The 16,598-nt window shown below is 47.3% G+C and overlaps 1 protein-coding gene across 3 annotated transcripts in view; it reads left to right on the plus strand.

Annotated features, from left to right (window-relative positions):
• TSHZ2 (teashirt zinc finger homeobox 2) overlaps nt 1–16,598 on the plus strand; it is a 494,166-nt gene that overhangs the window by 180,000 nt on the left and 297,568 nt on the right. The window lies entirely within an intron of this gene.

Below are 16,598 nucleotides of genomic sequence, written 5' to 3' on the forward strand. Positions count from 1 at the left end.
CTCCTGGAGTTTGTGCAAACTCAGGTCCATTGAGTCGGTGATGCTTTCTAATCGTCTCATCCTCTGCCACCCCTTTCTCCTTTCTCTCCATCAATCCTCAACATTCACTGGTAGGACTGTTCCTTAAGCTGAAGCTTCAATACTTTGGTCACCTGATGAGAAGAACCAACTCATTGGAAAAGATGCTGATGCTGGGAAAGACTGAGGGCAGGAGGAGAAAGGGATCACTTAGTTACTGCTGAGCTGTGCTGGCTTAGTCACTCAGTCATGTCCAACTCATTGTGAGCCCAAGGACTGTAACCCACCAGGCTCCTCTGTCCATGGGGATTCTCCAGGCAAGGATACTGGAGTGGGTTGTCATGCCCTCCTCTTAGCTATTGCTACATTATTAAAAAAAAAAAAAAAAACAGAATTTAGTCGCTTAAAACCAAACACTTATTTAGTTCATGATCCTACAGGTGAGCAATTTAAGCTGAGAGCTGGTAGTTCCTGCATGTCTTCCAAAGAAGTGACACTTCCCCACGTGGTCTTACATCCTCCACTGAGCTAGACAGGGCCCATGGCGGCACCAGGGTTCTGAGAGCAAAGCCTCTAAAGGCCTCTGTTGGTCAGAACCTCACTGTGGTCACTTGCATTGTCCTGGACACAGTAAGCCCACCTCAAGCGATGGACACGTGAATGTGTCTTGGTGGGAGGAGGTTCTGGGCCTCACGTGGCAGAGGGTGTCTGTATAGATGGGCCACTTACCATGAATGAAACCACCCCAGTTGGGGTTCCAAGCCCTACCTAAGCCTGGAGGGTATGAAACATGAGTAAGAGGCTTATCAGACTATATCTAACGGGGATTAAATAATTCCCCAGGCTTCCCTGGTGACTCAGTGACGAAGAATCCACCTGCAATGCAGAAGACGCGGGTTCCATCCCTGGGTCAGGAAGGTCCCCTGAAGGAGGGCATGGTAACCACTCCAGTAGTCTTACCTGGGAAATCCCACGGGCAGAGGAGTCTGGAGGGCTACAGTCCATGAGGTCACAGAGTCAGACATGGCTGAGCGACTAATGCAGACAACCAATGCGAGTTTGGTCAGATCTCCAAGCGTTTGAAGGCCCCTGAATTTTTCTGAGGATCCTGAAAAGAGGTCCACTCCACACCGCACGGCCCAAAGTCCTAGTGTATGAAACAGTAAAGAGCTGAACACGACTGAAGTGACCGGGCACACATAGGCGCACAAATAGTTCCCCAAAGGAAATGTCAGTTTTGTTTGGAAATGAGAAGGACTTAAGTAATCAAAAACAGTGAATGTTTTTAAGGCACTGTTCCCATGTATGATTTGGTGCAAGTAAATGTCTTTTCCCTTGGACAGTTGAGTAGTAAAGTAGAGCTAACAAATCATAAACGTAGGTCCTCTCTCCCTGGAGGGTCAGGAACCGCCACCCTCCATGTGCAGCCACAGCGGATGCTATCACACGCCTGGGGCAGAGACCGTGTGGCCCACCGCCTCTTGATGCAGATATCAGCTTCTAAAATCTATGATGAAGTTAATTAATGCTCACCTTTTCTGGACTACTCCAGCTCTCACTAACCACTGCTGTCTTTGAAACTGAATATACTGAAATGTGGAGGACATCATGATTTCTTGGTCCAGTCACTTGCTTCACGTATGAAATTGCTTGCTATCGCTAAACTTCCGTTTTCTCATCTGCAAACCAGGTATAGGAATATGCGTGCGTGCTCAGCTGCTTCAGTTGTGTCAGATTCTTTGCAAACCCGTGGACGGTAGCCCGCCAGGCTCTTCTGTCCATGGGGATTTTCCAGGCACTAATGCTGGAGTGAGTTGCCATGCCCTCCTCCAGGGGATCTTCCTGACCCAAGGATGGAGCTCTCATCTGCATTGCAGGTGGATTCTTTACTGCTGAGCCCCCAGGGAAGCCCATGAAATAATTTAACATCTCTAAACCTCCATTTCCTCATCTGTACGCTGGGTATAGAAATGTAATGACCTCAAAGTGTTATTGTGAATAATAAATGAGACAAAATATATCAAGCCCACAGCATAGAACTTGGTGAATAAAGTGTTTGGCACTTTCGCTTGGATTATCATCATGATCATTATTGACATTCATTTAGCTCCTCCACAACCCCCCGCCCCCTTATGGTATATAAAACTTACCTTCTATACAAAATATGCCTACTACTGAAATGCAAGTTATGGAAAATAATTAATTAATATGCGTTAGATTTTTGTTTCTCTAAGACAGGTGTTCGAACCTGTATTGATTTTTTAAAGTTTGTCAGTGAGTTAAATGAAGGTTAATGTCCTTTTCTGGCACATATTTACTGAGTATTACAGGAGAAGTACTTGGTGAGCTCACCGGTGGTTCCAGTGCGAACCAGGCCCTCACTGTCTTGCTCCAAATGATCCATTTGGATAATGAGTGGTGTGCAGTGTTACTGTAGCGTTATAAGGCAGGAGACACCTGACGTACTCCACTGGGTAATGAGAGGACTATCGGGGGTGGGAGTGGTTTTTACTAAACCAACAAGAGACACTGCTGTGACCTGAGACTCTTGACAGAAAGGAGCCTCTGCCGAAGGGGCGTGAGGAGAGGGCTACTTCTGGAGCCTGGTGAGGCTGTGGCCGCACGTACTGGACCGCCTCCCAGGAACTGCCACCTTCGGGAGAGGGACCCAAAATCCACGGCCACCTGGCCCCAAAGTCAGGGAAACATAGACTCCCACGTCCGTCTCCCCTACCGGCCCATCATCTCCTTTGGATGAACCCAAACAGGGAAGCCGGAAGACACGGGAGGTAGAGGATGCAGAATCCCGTTGCCCTGATCTCGGGTCAGCCCCCCAAGCACCAGAGGAGGACAGAGAACAGAAGTGCAGGACGAGCAGAGGGAGCCCAGGACAGACAGTATCAGGGGGAAGCTGAAGCTGAACTGCCTTCCCGCTGCGAGGAGCTCTCATTCTGAAAATGACTTCACTTACTCAGGACCTGGGCCCAGGAAAAACTGCAAAGGGTGTGAAAGCCCCAGTAATCTGGGGGAATTTTGCACATTTCACTCCCTGAGATGGGTTAGCGGGTCGGATCTAAATGAGAGTCCAGTTAGATGCTGCATTAGCCCCAGAAGACAGTGACAACAGGATCCACTGGTTAACAGGAAAGCCGCAAATCATAGACTGTCTGGCTCCCAAACTGTAGCCCATAAGGCAATACTGACTCCAGACACGTTTCCAGTGTTTCCTAGAACTTTAATCAGTAATTAACTTTTAATCAAGTATTAGAAGGCTTATTATATTCGGCTCTAAATGTCTGGCTTCTCTTCAAGTCAGGAAATGTGGCCCCAGGAATCCCATTTTCTCATGGGAGCAGTGGCCACAGATGAGGGTGTGAGAACTCTGCTCACTACTGTCTTCATCAGCCCTATTGTCTCCTGTGTCGTTTTTATTGTTCTTCTACTCAACGTTTCTTAATTAAGTGCTTGTTTACCTGCTTTGGGCTGTTCTGGGCCTAGCTGTGGCGAGCAGAAGCCACTCCGTAGTTGCGGACACAGGCCCCTTCCTGCGGTGGCTTCTCTTGCTTCAGGGCACGTGCTCTGGCGAGTAAGCTCGGTAGGTGTAGTGCATGCATGTTTAGTTGCCCCGTGGCATGTGGCATCTTCCTGGACCAGGCATCGAACCTGGGTCCTCTGCATTGGCAGGTGGCTTCTTAACCACCAGGGAAGCCCCCTATTCAAATTTTATATATCTATCCATGCCTACACCAAGCCAACAAAAGCTAGTTCAAGAGGCCATGCACTCTAAGCAAAACGGAACAAAACATAAGTGTCTGTGGAAGAAAAGAATTGTCCCATACTTCCATATGTCAGATGATAGTGTCCACATGGAAATGTTACAACCCCAATCCCGCCAACTCCCATGTAACTGCAAGATTATGTGGGTAGGGGGAAAGATAGGAAAGGGTGATAGTAAAGGAACCAAGGAGGAGAGGATTTCAGGAAATGCCCGATGAGGACATGATGCTAAGCACCAGTCACTCAGGTAACTAAGATGCAGCTCCTGAGGCGTCGAATCTACTTAAAAGTCTAGCAGGAGGAGAAAGACATGCAAAGCAAATACTACCTTAGAAACAGGTTCAGACCTAGTTGGGAACAGAGGAGATAAGGAGCAAAAAAAATGCCTCATAGGGAGCTGATGCTTAGTTTGAGTATTGAAAGATGTTAGGTTTGCTTCAGATAAACAGGATTGAGGGGGAGTGTGGATAGCATTTCACACAGAGAGGACAGTACAACCAAAGACACTAAGACACTGAACAACATGATTCGTGCTCGAAACTGAAGAGTTCTGCCGAGCAGAACGTAAAACTCAAAGCATGTGGTACAGGGAGGCAGTCAGGAGATAGTGCTGTAGGAGTCAGCGCTCCCCGGTACCCCCAATGATGCACTTTGTCCTTATCTTCTGGGCAGTGGACACCCAGTCAATGCCCCCTGGACGTTGTTAAGCATGGGGAGGGGGTGACCAGAGATGAGAGAGGGGGAGGGCACATTACTTCATTAAATTTGTCTTGCTGAAAGATTCATTCTAAAGCCATGACAGGTGGCTTTAATGTGTACTAGACTTGATTCCAGAAAGTCAGAAGAATCTTGGAATAGTCCAACTGAGAAATTATGAGAGCTGAACTAGGGCAGCAGTAACAGGGGCTGGAATATTGGAGATGGTAAGGGCGTGACGTGGCGAGGGGCGGAAGAGACTGAGCTGCCCTTCCGTTCTAGGCTGAGCGACTGAATGGACGGTGGTACTAGTGACCGTAAGAGCAGACCCAGGATGAGCAGCAGTCAGCGATGGGGCAGGTCGGGAGGAATGGAGCTGATGCTTGTAGTTGACAGAGTCCCCTGTTTACCTCGCTGGCTGCTCCTTGCAGGCACCTGCGGGTCCAGGCCTCACCCTAGAGCCCTGTCCCTTTGCATCTGAGCCACACTTTCCAGGAGCAAAGCACTTGTATGTGTCATCTCACTGAAACCTCATCAATAACCTTTAGAAACAGCAGAGCCAAGTTTATCACCCCCTGAATGGATAAAGAGGTTCAGATAAGGTCAATGATTTCCCCAGGGTTACCCAGCATTCAAATGTCAAAGCTCAAACCTAGGTCTCGGGCTTCCCTGGTGGCTCAATGGTAAAGAATCCACCTGCCAACGTGGGAGACACGGGTTTGATCCCTGGTCTGGGAAGATCCCACAGGCCGCGGGGACAACTGAGCCCAGAGCTGCTGTGCACCACAGCTATCGAACCAGTGCACTGGAGCCTGAGAACCTCAACCACCGAAGCCCACGCTCTCTAGAGCCCGCGCTCCGCACCAGGAGAACGCAGCACAGTGGGGAGCCCGCGCTCCGTGAGACAGCGCCCCGCCCGCCCGAACCAGAGCAAAGCCCGCGCAGCAGCAGAGACCCAGCCCAGCGAAAGGAAATAAATAAACAAAATTATAAAAGAAAAAAAAACCAGGTCTTGTGAAGTACAAAACCCCATGATTCAGGGAGAGAGTCCTAGCTCGTGCAGCCCAGGAGGAAGACAACTGCTGAAGCGGGTCCCATATTTCTGGATGAAAGAGCAAGTGCAATGATTCCACACGATGCTGAATTAATACTTATTTCTTGAATCTTTTTTTTTTTTTTTGGTCTATTCCATTTCCCCAGTAGCTTATATTCCAAAGGCGATCGAAGACCTTGAGATACCATTTCCATAGGCAGGGGAAAATCAGAGCTGCTGCAGGGATCTGAATGTCTTCCCTTCTTCCAGAGACAAATGCCCTCTTATGGGGTCTGTCTCCCTGAGAGAACTTGAACGTCCCAAAACTTTATGAAGCAGAGAACGTAAGGCCCTTCTGTTCTTCGACACCATCCGATTCCCTGTAACTGCTGGCTTCACAAGCAAGCTTTACTTCTGTGTGTTGCAGCTGTGCAGGGCACTCTTGCAGCATGCGCCCTTTTAAACTCCTCCCCACATCTGCCTGTATTCAATTTTCAGTACAGCTATAATCCTACCCGCTCTGAGCAAAGAAGCTAATTGCTCGATTTACGCTCTAGATTCAGTGATTCTAGGAGCAAATATTTTTTCAGAGCTTAGCTCCTTGTGGGTGTAAAACATTCTGATTGTCATTAAGAATTCTACCTTTTATCAGTGCCTCTGGTGAAAGATTTGAAAGAATCCTTCTTTCGCAGTTTTCCGGAACTCTCTATAGATGCATTTCACTAAGACTCTGTTGAACAAGCCTGCTCCACCCTCCCTCTCCCAACATTAAGTTGGTAATTTTTAAAGACATTATCCTTATCATGAAAATTTCATCTGTGCTATAGGAAGCACCAGTTAGAGGTTGATTGGTTTCTATCAGCTTAAACTAGAATTACATGTAATAATACATGTCAACATATTTATTCTATCTTTGATAATGAGTCTGATTTGCTTCTGCTTTTACAGGGAGAAAGAAAGAGATGAAAGGATGATTTCCAGGTGTTTCACTTTCATTTATATATTCAGCATACGTGTACTGAACCTCTAGTCCATGCCTACTAGACTTCTGCGCTGTAGCTGTGGAGAATAGGAAGATTCTTGCCCCATGGGGCTCATATTCTAGTAGGAAAGACAGGGATGGAGGGGTCCGGCCATAAACAAGTGAATCCCAGGCTCTAGTAGGAAAGACAGGGATGGAGGGGTCCGGCCATAAACAAGTGAATCCCAGGCAGTTGACACTGATGAGGAAAGAAGCTGAGAGAGTCGACTGAGGTTTACAGATCGCAGTCGCGTTGGATGGGGCAGTCAGGGCAGCTCCCCGCCGAGGAGACGATGCCAGGAGAGTCTCTAAACGAAGCGGGGGCATGAGGTGTGAGAGTGTTTAGAGGCTGAGTGAGGTCTCGGGCAGAGGAAGCCGCGGGAGTCCAGGCCGCGGCCGCTGTGGGCTTTGGGCATCTCAGCCAGAGGCCGGGGCGGCCGAGCGGAGCCGGGGCGGGGGCATGGGCCCCGGCAGTTGCATGTCGTTCTCGGGCGATGGGTGCTGCTTGGAGGTCTGTGGCAGGTGAGGACCAGTCTCTGAGCTGTGTGTGGGAAGACGCTAAGTGCCATTGCTCAGACCGTGGGAAGGGGAGGCTGGGGCCTGCAGACGGGCCGCAGACGCGGCCGTCCGCGCAGACGCCGGAGGCTTGGATGTCTATGGCAGCGGCGGAGGTTGTGGGGATCGGCTGGACTGTGGGTGAATTTTTGAAGTTCAGGCCCACCCACGCAAGAACACGATGCTAAGAAGGACGTTGATAGCAGCATGTCTTTTAAACAAGCTGTTCTAGATTCCCCAGAAAGTATTTGCTATTTCATTCTGTCAACATCTGTTTCCCAGGAACCTTCTCTGTGCGATGGGGAATCTGCAGGGATGCCAGGCCCTTGCCCTCCCGGAGCCTCTGCCCCCGAGGGGGTGATCCGCCGGTGTCAGGCCGCCTCCATGGCACTACCGGGCTCTGGCAGGAGGCGGCCACACGCTCTCCCACACTGGCTCCTCCCACCCTCCACACAAGAACCCGAGCGCTCTGTTTTATCCTTAAGACGTTCTTTATGCTGACTCACTCTTTTTTTCCTTCATTGCATTTATTCTGGGGGGAGAAAAAACCTACATATCACAGCCATTGTTGTTCAGTCCCTAAGTGGTGTGCGGCTCTGTGACCCCGTGGACTGCAGCACGCCAGGCTTCCCTGTCCTTCATGTCTCCTGGAGTTTGCTCCAGCTCATGTCCATTGGATTGGTGATGCTGAACAACCATCTCATAGAAAGAAAATCAGTATGACTGGCTTTAGGTAGAACATAAACATAAAAAGAAGTATGTGTGTAATGCAAACCGAGCTTCTTCAGTTCTGGCTTGTTTAGTAGGAGGTCTTTTATCTTAACGGGGTTTCCCAGGTGGCTCAGTGGTAAAGAATATGCCTGCCAATGCAAGAGATGCAAGAGACGCAGGTTCGATCTCTGGGTCCAGAAGTTCCCCTGCAGTAGCAAAGGGCAACCCACTCCAGGATTCTTGCCTGAAAAATCCCATGGACAGAGGAGCCTGGCAGGCTAAGGTCCGTGGGGTTGCAAAGAGCCAGGCATGACTGCCCAACTGAGCGTGCGTGAAGTTTTATCTTAGTGACCACGGTCTGTTGTGGCCATTGTTCCCATTTGATAACCAGTACACTGAGGCCTGGGGAGGTCAGTTGAAGTGCCAAGTCCTTGGACCAGGAGACTCCAGGATGAAATGCCAGGCTAATCCCGTCTTTTTCCTTTTTCTCCCCCATCCTACATTACAAGGGTCAGCAAAGCACAGCCTGTGGGCTGAGTCCAGTCCAACACCTCTTTTTTGTAAATAAAGTTTTATTGGCACACATTCATGCTCATTTGTTTTCACTTTGTCTCTGACAGCTTTTCTGTCGCAAAGGAAGAATTGAATAGTTGCTATAGCAACCATATGGCCCTTGAAGCCTTAAATATTTATTCCCTGGCCCTTTAAAGAGAAAGTGTGCTGACCTTTGTTCTACATAGAAAAATATAAAGTAAATCATAGTGAATCAGTTATAGTTCATGGAACCCACGTAACATCTACCCTTCCCATGACAGCAACGAAATGTCAGTTAAGAAGAAATAAATGCTTTTTGTGAATGATTTTAAGAATCAGGAATTTAAAAAACACAGGCTCAAGTGGCTAACATCAAGAAATTGCTTTTTTTGTTCAAATATGAATTGCTATTATGGATTTATCCTTTCAGTCGGTGCTAAAAGTAAATTCATTGCTTGGTTTTTTTCACTCATTTAACAAATATTTATTGAATACACCATACTAATCCAGTAACTGTGATAACGACAGCAAATTTCATGCTGAGCAAAATCTGACACACTTCCTGCCAGAACAGAGCTCACACACCAGTGATAGAGGCAGCTGTTAGTTAAATAATTATAGACTAAGCCTACGAAGAGGGCTGTGAAGCAGAGGGTGTAACGTACATAAGAGCACTTTTGAGGGGAAGGGTGCTCATCAGGGAAGTTGGAGAATGTTCTTCTGGGGACATGAAGTGTGAGGCAGGGACTGAAGGTGAGGGGGTAAGAATAGAAAGAAGATGACCGTCTTCCCAGGCGGAGGGGCCGGCATGCCCCACGGCCCAGGGATGGGAGGGCGCGTGGTGGGCAAAGTCTGGAGGACATAAACCAGAGGAGCGCGTGGACGAGGGCCTTGGGAGGGCAGCTGCTCCCAGTGGCACTGGGCTCAGACACCTGCGTTAAAGAGGCCCTCTCTCTCCCAAGGAAGTGGACGACGTTGAAAGGGTTTGAAGGGGACTGCCTTTTTAGGAGATGGTCTTTGATCTTCATGAGTTTGGGAGTTAGTATCAAATCCCTGATGGCCGTGCGGGGTCCAATCATTGCTTGTGCAAAATATCCCTGCTCTGTATTCGACAATCATCTCTGTTTTCAAAGTCAGATATTCACAGTAACGCTGTGCTGGAGCCGCATGAAACATGCCCAGGGACGGAGTTAAGAGCCCCTATCTAAATGAACCATTTTGCAAATGACATCTCTGGAAATGCTTTCATCACCCTCGCCATAGACTCATCTTCTTTAAATTCATCTCTTTATCTAGTTATTCCCTACCCTGAGTCTCTTTCTTTGTAAGGTGCTAACAAGCCAGGTGAAAATTTCCACTAATCTAAAAGCAGATCAGCAACAGGATCTAAGAATAAAGCCATGAAAACATTAACAAATACAGAGGGGTTTGTGGTGGAAGAGCGGAAGGAAAGAACAATGTATTCTTTCAAGAAAATTGCTATTTGAACCCTTCATACTCCTCTGATTGCAGGTTGGTTTCTTTGCTTATTTTCTGGGGGGAAAAAAGAGTCATGAAAGTCTTTGTGATGAGGTGGTATTTGACTCAAGAGCTCAATATTGAGAAAGAACTAACCAGACAAATGTCTGAGGAAAGAATGTTTGAGGAAGAAAGATTGTAAGTGCAAAGGCCCTGGGATAAAAGCAAGCGAAGTGAACCACGTGGATGGAGAGAAGACCAGTGGGCTGGACTAGGTGAATTTACACAGGGCCTTGTCCTTACTGTGGGGAGTTCTGATTTAATTCTCTATAGTAGGAAACAATTGTGGAATTTTAAGCAGATGAGCGATGCTGTTTGAGTTATGGTAGTGAAAGATCACATTGTAATAAGCAGTCATTCTGTTTCAGGCACTGTGTGCCCACTTTGGGTCATCTCCTTTCATCTTCCCCACACTCAGTGAAAAGGGACGATTACAGTCGCTTCTCAGATGAGTAGGCTGAAGCTGAGGGGAGCATGTGGCTTGTCCATCTTTTCTGCTGTCACTACATACACAGCAGAGTCAGACCTGAACCCCTGTCATCTGCCTCTGGCTCCTGGCTCTAAACACTCAGTAAGTAATAATCTCTGTTGCTTTAACTAATTGTGCTTATTTTTTAATGCTTTCAAGAGTGTTTTGTCAATTGCAGTATTCTTTTCTGCTCAGTTTTTATAAAGAAAAGAGATGCTTCAAAGTCATCTCTGAAGGAAAAAATAATAAACGTGTAGCTTTCCCTAAAGAACTGCAGGGACACCCAGCTCAAATCTGGCTGGGAGGAGAAGGAGGACCGGCTGCAGCCGTATTTTGGGTTCAGCCATCCCACTTGTGAGAATCCGGAATGTTCTTTGGACAAGCGATCAAAGATGGGCTTATTCCGCTCTGTGTTGAGGCATGGCCCATTCGCGTCCTCTTTTTATCTTTCCTGGTAAGTCGGCTTCAGCTTCTCTGATGGTAAAAAGATGAGATCAGCCACTGGGGGATCGGTCGATAGAATCAGGTTTCAGTCATCAAAAAGTTACGTCAAGCGCTAGGCATGAGTTCCCCTCTGCTGCCGGTGTCAGCCTGGGACTTGACTGCAGCACCGTCAGTCCTGCCCCTTCGCCCTTGTAGACGTTAAAATACAGGGGCCCTGGGAGTTTGGCAGGAGGGTGCCTTGCGGGGGAGGCGCCAGGCTCCAGGAAGGAGGGGGTAGGGAGGAGGAGATTTGCATTCTAAGCATCTTACCCAGCACATTCTATCAACTGCAGAGACATCAACAGATCACTTCTTTAAAAAAAATAAAGGAAGGACTTCCCCATTGGTCCAGCGGTTAAGAATCCACCTTCCAATGGAGGGGGCACAGGTTCAATCCCTGATCGGGGAACTAAGATCCCAGAAGCCAAGGGGCAACACAGCCTGGGTGCCGCAGCTACTGAGCTCGCTCACACCGCAACGAAGACCCGATGCAGCAAGTGAATGCATAAACATTTTTAAAGAGGAATTGGGAAAGTTGATTTCAGAGTTGGAAGTGGGTTTAGAATGACCTTCATCAGTTATGAAAACAGCACTTGTGTATTCTTATCAGGGTTTCTCTTTTAATTATACAACATTTATTGTTTCCATTATGATAATTGTAAAAACTGTTCATGATTGGAAAGTAGTGAAAGAATATGGGGGGAAAAATTATTCCATAGTCCTACCGTTAGAGAAAGCTAAAGTGAAGACCCGCTCTGTCCTCTGTGTGTCTGCTTCTATCATTTCTTGAAGCCAACCTTTTTTGTTGTTTCAAATGGTAGGGCTGTATTGTATGGCTGGTTTGTGTGATAAGCAGCCTCCAAGATGGTCCCAGTAAGCCCCGCCTCCTGGGATCTGAACCCTTGTGTGATCACCTCCTCTTGAAGAGGGATGTACTTACTGACTCACCTTTGATAACGGAACTCGGTGAGCATGTTGGGATGGCACCCAGTCTTTCTAATCAAGGTTAGGTTATGAAAAGTCCATGCCTCCCATCTTAGTTTCTTGCACACACACTCTCACCCCTTGGGACCTACTCGCAGTTGTCACGTTGCTGTCAGTCCCACACAGAAGCCCGGGTGGTGTGGTCAGGAAGCAAGGGAGACACCCCAGTGGCTCGCTCACAGTCACCTACCAAAACTCATGGGAGCCACTTCCGAGGCTGAGTCTTCAGCCCCAGTTTTGAGAGGAGTGCAGCCCTAGGCAACAGCTTGACTGCAAACTTGAGAGATGCCCTGAGCTAGAGTCACTTACCTAAGCTGCTTCCAGATTCCTGAACCACAAAAACTGTAGATAATAAGTGTTCGTTGTTGTTAGGTACTGAACTAACGGGCAATTTGTTTCCCAGGAATAGATAACTGTTAAAATTTTATATTCTGATTATTTTCCCATTTAATTCTGTCTTCCGTATCTTACCAAGTTGTAACATTTTAAGAATCATGTTTATGCAACAATATCAAGTATATGTACCAGTGTTTATTCAATCATTCCCCTGTTAAAAGGCATTTACTTTGTTCCAGTTTTCCTGCTGTTATAAACACCGCTGTGGTGAACATCTTTCTATGTAGAACCTTCTGTGTGTTTAGCTGTTACATTAAAATAGGTTGGGGTGAGTAAAGATTAGGAATCAGCTTGGATTACTTGATTGAAAGGTGAGAATAGTTGTATTTCTCTAGATTCTTACTACACAATTGCTTCTCAGTAGGGATAAATTTTTTAAAATTAATTTTTTTTAATTAAAAAAGTCTGCCACAAAAAAGTATGAAAACTTCCATATTATCTCACCTTTGTCTTTTATTTGATGATTGGTAGTATGGCAACTTCAGCCTTGAAATTAGAAGACCATTGCGTCCTGGCAGGAAAGCTATGACAAAAGCAGACAATGTGAAAAGGCAAAGACAGCACTTTGCTGACAAAGGTCCACGCAGTCAAGGCCATGGTCTTTCCAGTCGTCACTTTCAGTTGTGAGAGCTGGACCATAAAGAAGGCAGAGCGCTGGAGAATTGATGCTTTCGAACTGTGGTGCTGAAAGGACTCCTGAGAGTCCCTTGGACAGCAAGGAGATCAAACCAGTCAATCTTAAAGGAGATAAACCCTGAATTCTCATTGGAAGGACTTATGCTAAAGCTGAAGCTCCAGTACTTTGATAACCTGATGAGAACAGGCAACTCAGTGAAAAAAAACCCTGATGCTGGGAAAGATTGAAGGCAGAAGGAGAAGAGGGCAACAGAGGGTGAGACAGCTGGATGGCATCACTGATGAAGTTGACCTGAACTTGGACAAACTCCGGGAGGAGGTGAAGGACAGGAAGGCTTGGCGTGCTACAGTCCATGGGGTTGTGGAGAGTCAGACACGATGGGGTGACTGAACAACGATAACAGTACAATAGGCAACGTATTTTATTGTTTTATAGATATTAAAAGGAAGAGACCATTTCCAAGATCAACTTCTCTTCTTAAGGAATCAGAACTCACATAAGGTTCAAAATACTGAGATGAGCAACTGAATGTTCCTCTAAGAGAACTTTCTATGATGACCATGCTCTTTATCTGCACTGTCTGCTTCAGGAATCACCAGCCACCTGTAGCTATGTGGTTAAATTAAGGACTAGCCTTCTATTAGAAGGAAGAAATTGAAGTTTCAGAAGTTTTCACCTACCCAGCGATGACCCATCTTCCCTCTTCATTGCCTTAAATAGAATTTCCTGTTTATGGGACAGACACTGCAATCCCAGTCACATCATCTCCAAGTGGTCATCAGTAAATAAGTACCTGTTGCCTGCCACAGGAGGACGAGGCTAGGGGGACCCAGCATCACTGATGTTTGAGATGCAACGGGTCCTTGTTTGATGGTTATGTAATCACACCTCCTATTTCATGCCTGCTTCTCCTCTCTAACATCCCTACCTACTAGGCTCTCAAACAGTAGGATTTGTTGTAGAGGCTGAAATGGACACATGGTTGGGTGGGTGACTAGATGGGTAGATGAATGGATAAAAGTAACAATAATAGATAACACTCACAGTGTACCTAGTAAATGTCAGAATTTGGGTCCAAGGCTTTTCCTGTAACATTTCGTTCTGATTCAGTCCTCGGAATACCCCAAAGAGGGAGGTGTGATTAATTCTTCCAGGTTGACAGGTGAGGAAACTGAGGGAATAGCTAGTGTCTGAACCGTGAGACGTCTGCCTTCAAGTCTTGTCCTTCGCTGCTACCCTACATCAACCATGAAACTGTGAAATGTTCACCCCATGCAGTATTTATACCTTGTCACACTGTTAACGGGGGTGCTTGGAATTTTTCTCCCTCAGGTAGCTACAGATGCTAGGGAGGAAAATGCTGGAAACTGACAGGCACCTCAGTTCTCTCCAAAAGTGGCTCTTTCACTTTTCATTGCTGACCAACTTCTGATGTGTCAATGGTATACTTATGTGGTTAACTGTTTGCCTGGGGCAGAAAAATAAAGCTTCTGGCATGCAATTAAAACCTCGTCTTGCCCAATTGGGCAACTAATGGGATCAGCAAGAGTGGAGGCTGCCTAGTTAAGGCGTAGTTTGCATCTCAGATCCATTTCATGGGGCAAGTGACAGACTGGCGGAGTGGCGTCGCCTGATTGTTCAATTTGAGACGTAATTGGGGAATCCATGAAGCCACCCTTGACTACCCGTGTGTGTTCGCAGGCAGGCCCCCACGTGACTCTGACGGCAAACACGTGCAGAGGCACCCGGATGCTGAGCTGCCCTCTGATTGGTCCATACGCCTGCCTGTCATCCCACACTCTGGTCCAGAAATGGAGATGACTGACATGGGGTCGCGAAGAGTCGGACTCGACTGAGCGACTTCACTTTCACTTTTTACTTTCATGCATTGGAGAAGGAGATGGCGACCCACTCCAGAGTTCTTGCTTGGAGAATCCCAGGGACGGGGAAGCCTGGTGGGCTGCCGTCTATGGGGTCGCACAGAGTCGGACACGACTGCAGCGACTCAGCAGCAGCAGCAGCAGCATGAACATTCTAGTTTAAGCTAGTGGCGAGTGTTTAGTGGTCCCATCACCAAACCCAGGGACTTGTTCTGCCTGCAGAGATTAACAAGAAATTAATACAAAGTGAGGATGTAATAAAAATTAGACGTGTCTGCCCTTTGGGGATATTGTCAAGAGCTTATATAGAGTCCTTGCTGACGGTCCCTGTCCTTAGTTTTGTTATGGAAAGTGGTGTTGGGGCAGTCTCAACCACTTCTGTTAACCGAGTTAGTTTGGGCTCACGTTATTCAAGAAATGTTCACTAAAAACCAATTGTGAGTGAAACACTTCCCTGGCTACATGCAGCTTACATCAGGGGTGAGATAAAAACAATAGACAAGAAAAATAAATATGTAACCAAGACAGCCATAACTATAAAGAAAACAAAACCAATGACCAATAGTGACTGCCTAAGAATGGGGGTAGGAAGCAACATCAGGGACAAAGGTCAGAGCGAGGTGACATTTCCGCTGAGACCAGAAAGCTGAGAAGGAGCTGGTCCTTCAGAAAACCCAGAAGAAGAAGGAAGAGCATTCAGACAAAGGAGACAGCAAGTGCAAAGGTCCTGGGGTGAGAAATAGTTGGGTTTGTTGTTGTTGGAGCAGAAAGGTGGTGGCCGGAATACAGTGAGTACAGAATGAGGCAGAAAGATGAGGGTGGGCAGAGGCCAGCAGGGGCCAAGTCCCACATGACCGTGTGCTCTACAGAGAGGTCCTCATCACATGTCAACATATTTTCTTCATATAGGTGAGAAAGCTGGCCCTCAGACCTGCTCAGTAACTTGCCTGAAGTCACACAGGTGCAAAGTGGGGAGATTTGTTTATCTAACCCTAAAGCTCACTCTCCAAGTCATCAGACTGTAGTGCTGCTTAGACTTTGAGGCCGGACCTTGAGTTATGGCCCAGAATGTTAGGGAGCAGTGTGTGTGTGTGTGTGTGTGTGTGTGTGTGTGTGTGTGTGTGTGTGTGTGTGTGTGTGTTTAATAAGGGATTTCTCAGCGTTTCTCAAACCGTATCAGTTGTCTGACATGTTAATCCATAATCCTTTGAACACTGTGATCTTCAGTTGTCTCTGTGAAGGGCATGGTGCTCGAGGGAGGGGCCGAGGGGAGAAGGCAGTGGAGGGTGGACTTCGCAACGTCCCATCAGGCATGTTCTCACTTGATCGGGTGTCACGGCACCCGAAAGGGTGAAGAGGAGGGTGCAAAGCTGTGACGTTACAAGTGTGGCTTTGCCAGGTCTGCTGACAGCAACACCCCTGGTTGAACAAAGAAGAGAGAGTTGAATGTGTGAATGACTGGGTCTTTCAAACTACTTTTTTCATGCCCAGGTGACAAAAAGTCCCTGGAACATTTCTGTTTGTCTTGCTGACAGACCAGCTGCCACCCTCTGGCAGAAAGTGGCCGAACAATCAGCGTGCCGGGAGTGGGCAGTCTTGTTTGACCATAGGTCTTCTCTGGGACTACTTGGCCACTGTCTTTGGGGCATAGTGGGTTTGTGATTGTGTCCAGAAGGCAAGCAAGCCTTAGTGCCCCGGTTCAAGTATACTTTCAATTTGATGAGCCCAGAGGTTCTCAGCCTTCACTATTGACCTTTCGGACTGGATAACAATCTGCCGTGGGGGCCATCCTGTACATTGTGGGATATTGAGCCTTTATCCTCTAGATGCTTTAGCACCCCAACTCAAAGTTGTGACAGCCAAAAATATCTCCAGATATTGCCAAG

This window comes from Bos taurus, chromosome 13 (genome assembly GCF_002263795.3).
Source record: "Bos taurus isolate L1 Dominette 01449 registration number 42190680 breed Hereford chromosome 13, ARS-UCD2.0, whole genome shotgun sequence".
Lineage (NCBI taxonomy): Eukaryota > Metazoa > Chordata > Mammalia > Artiodactyla > Bovidae > Bos > Bos taurus.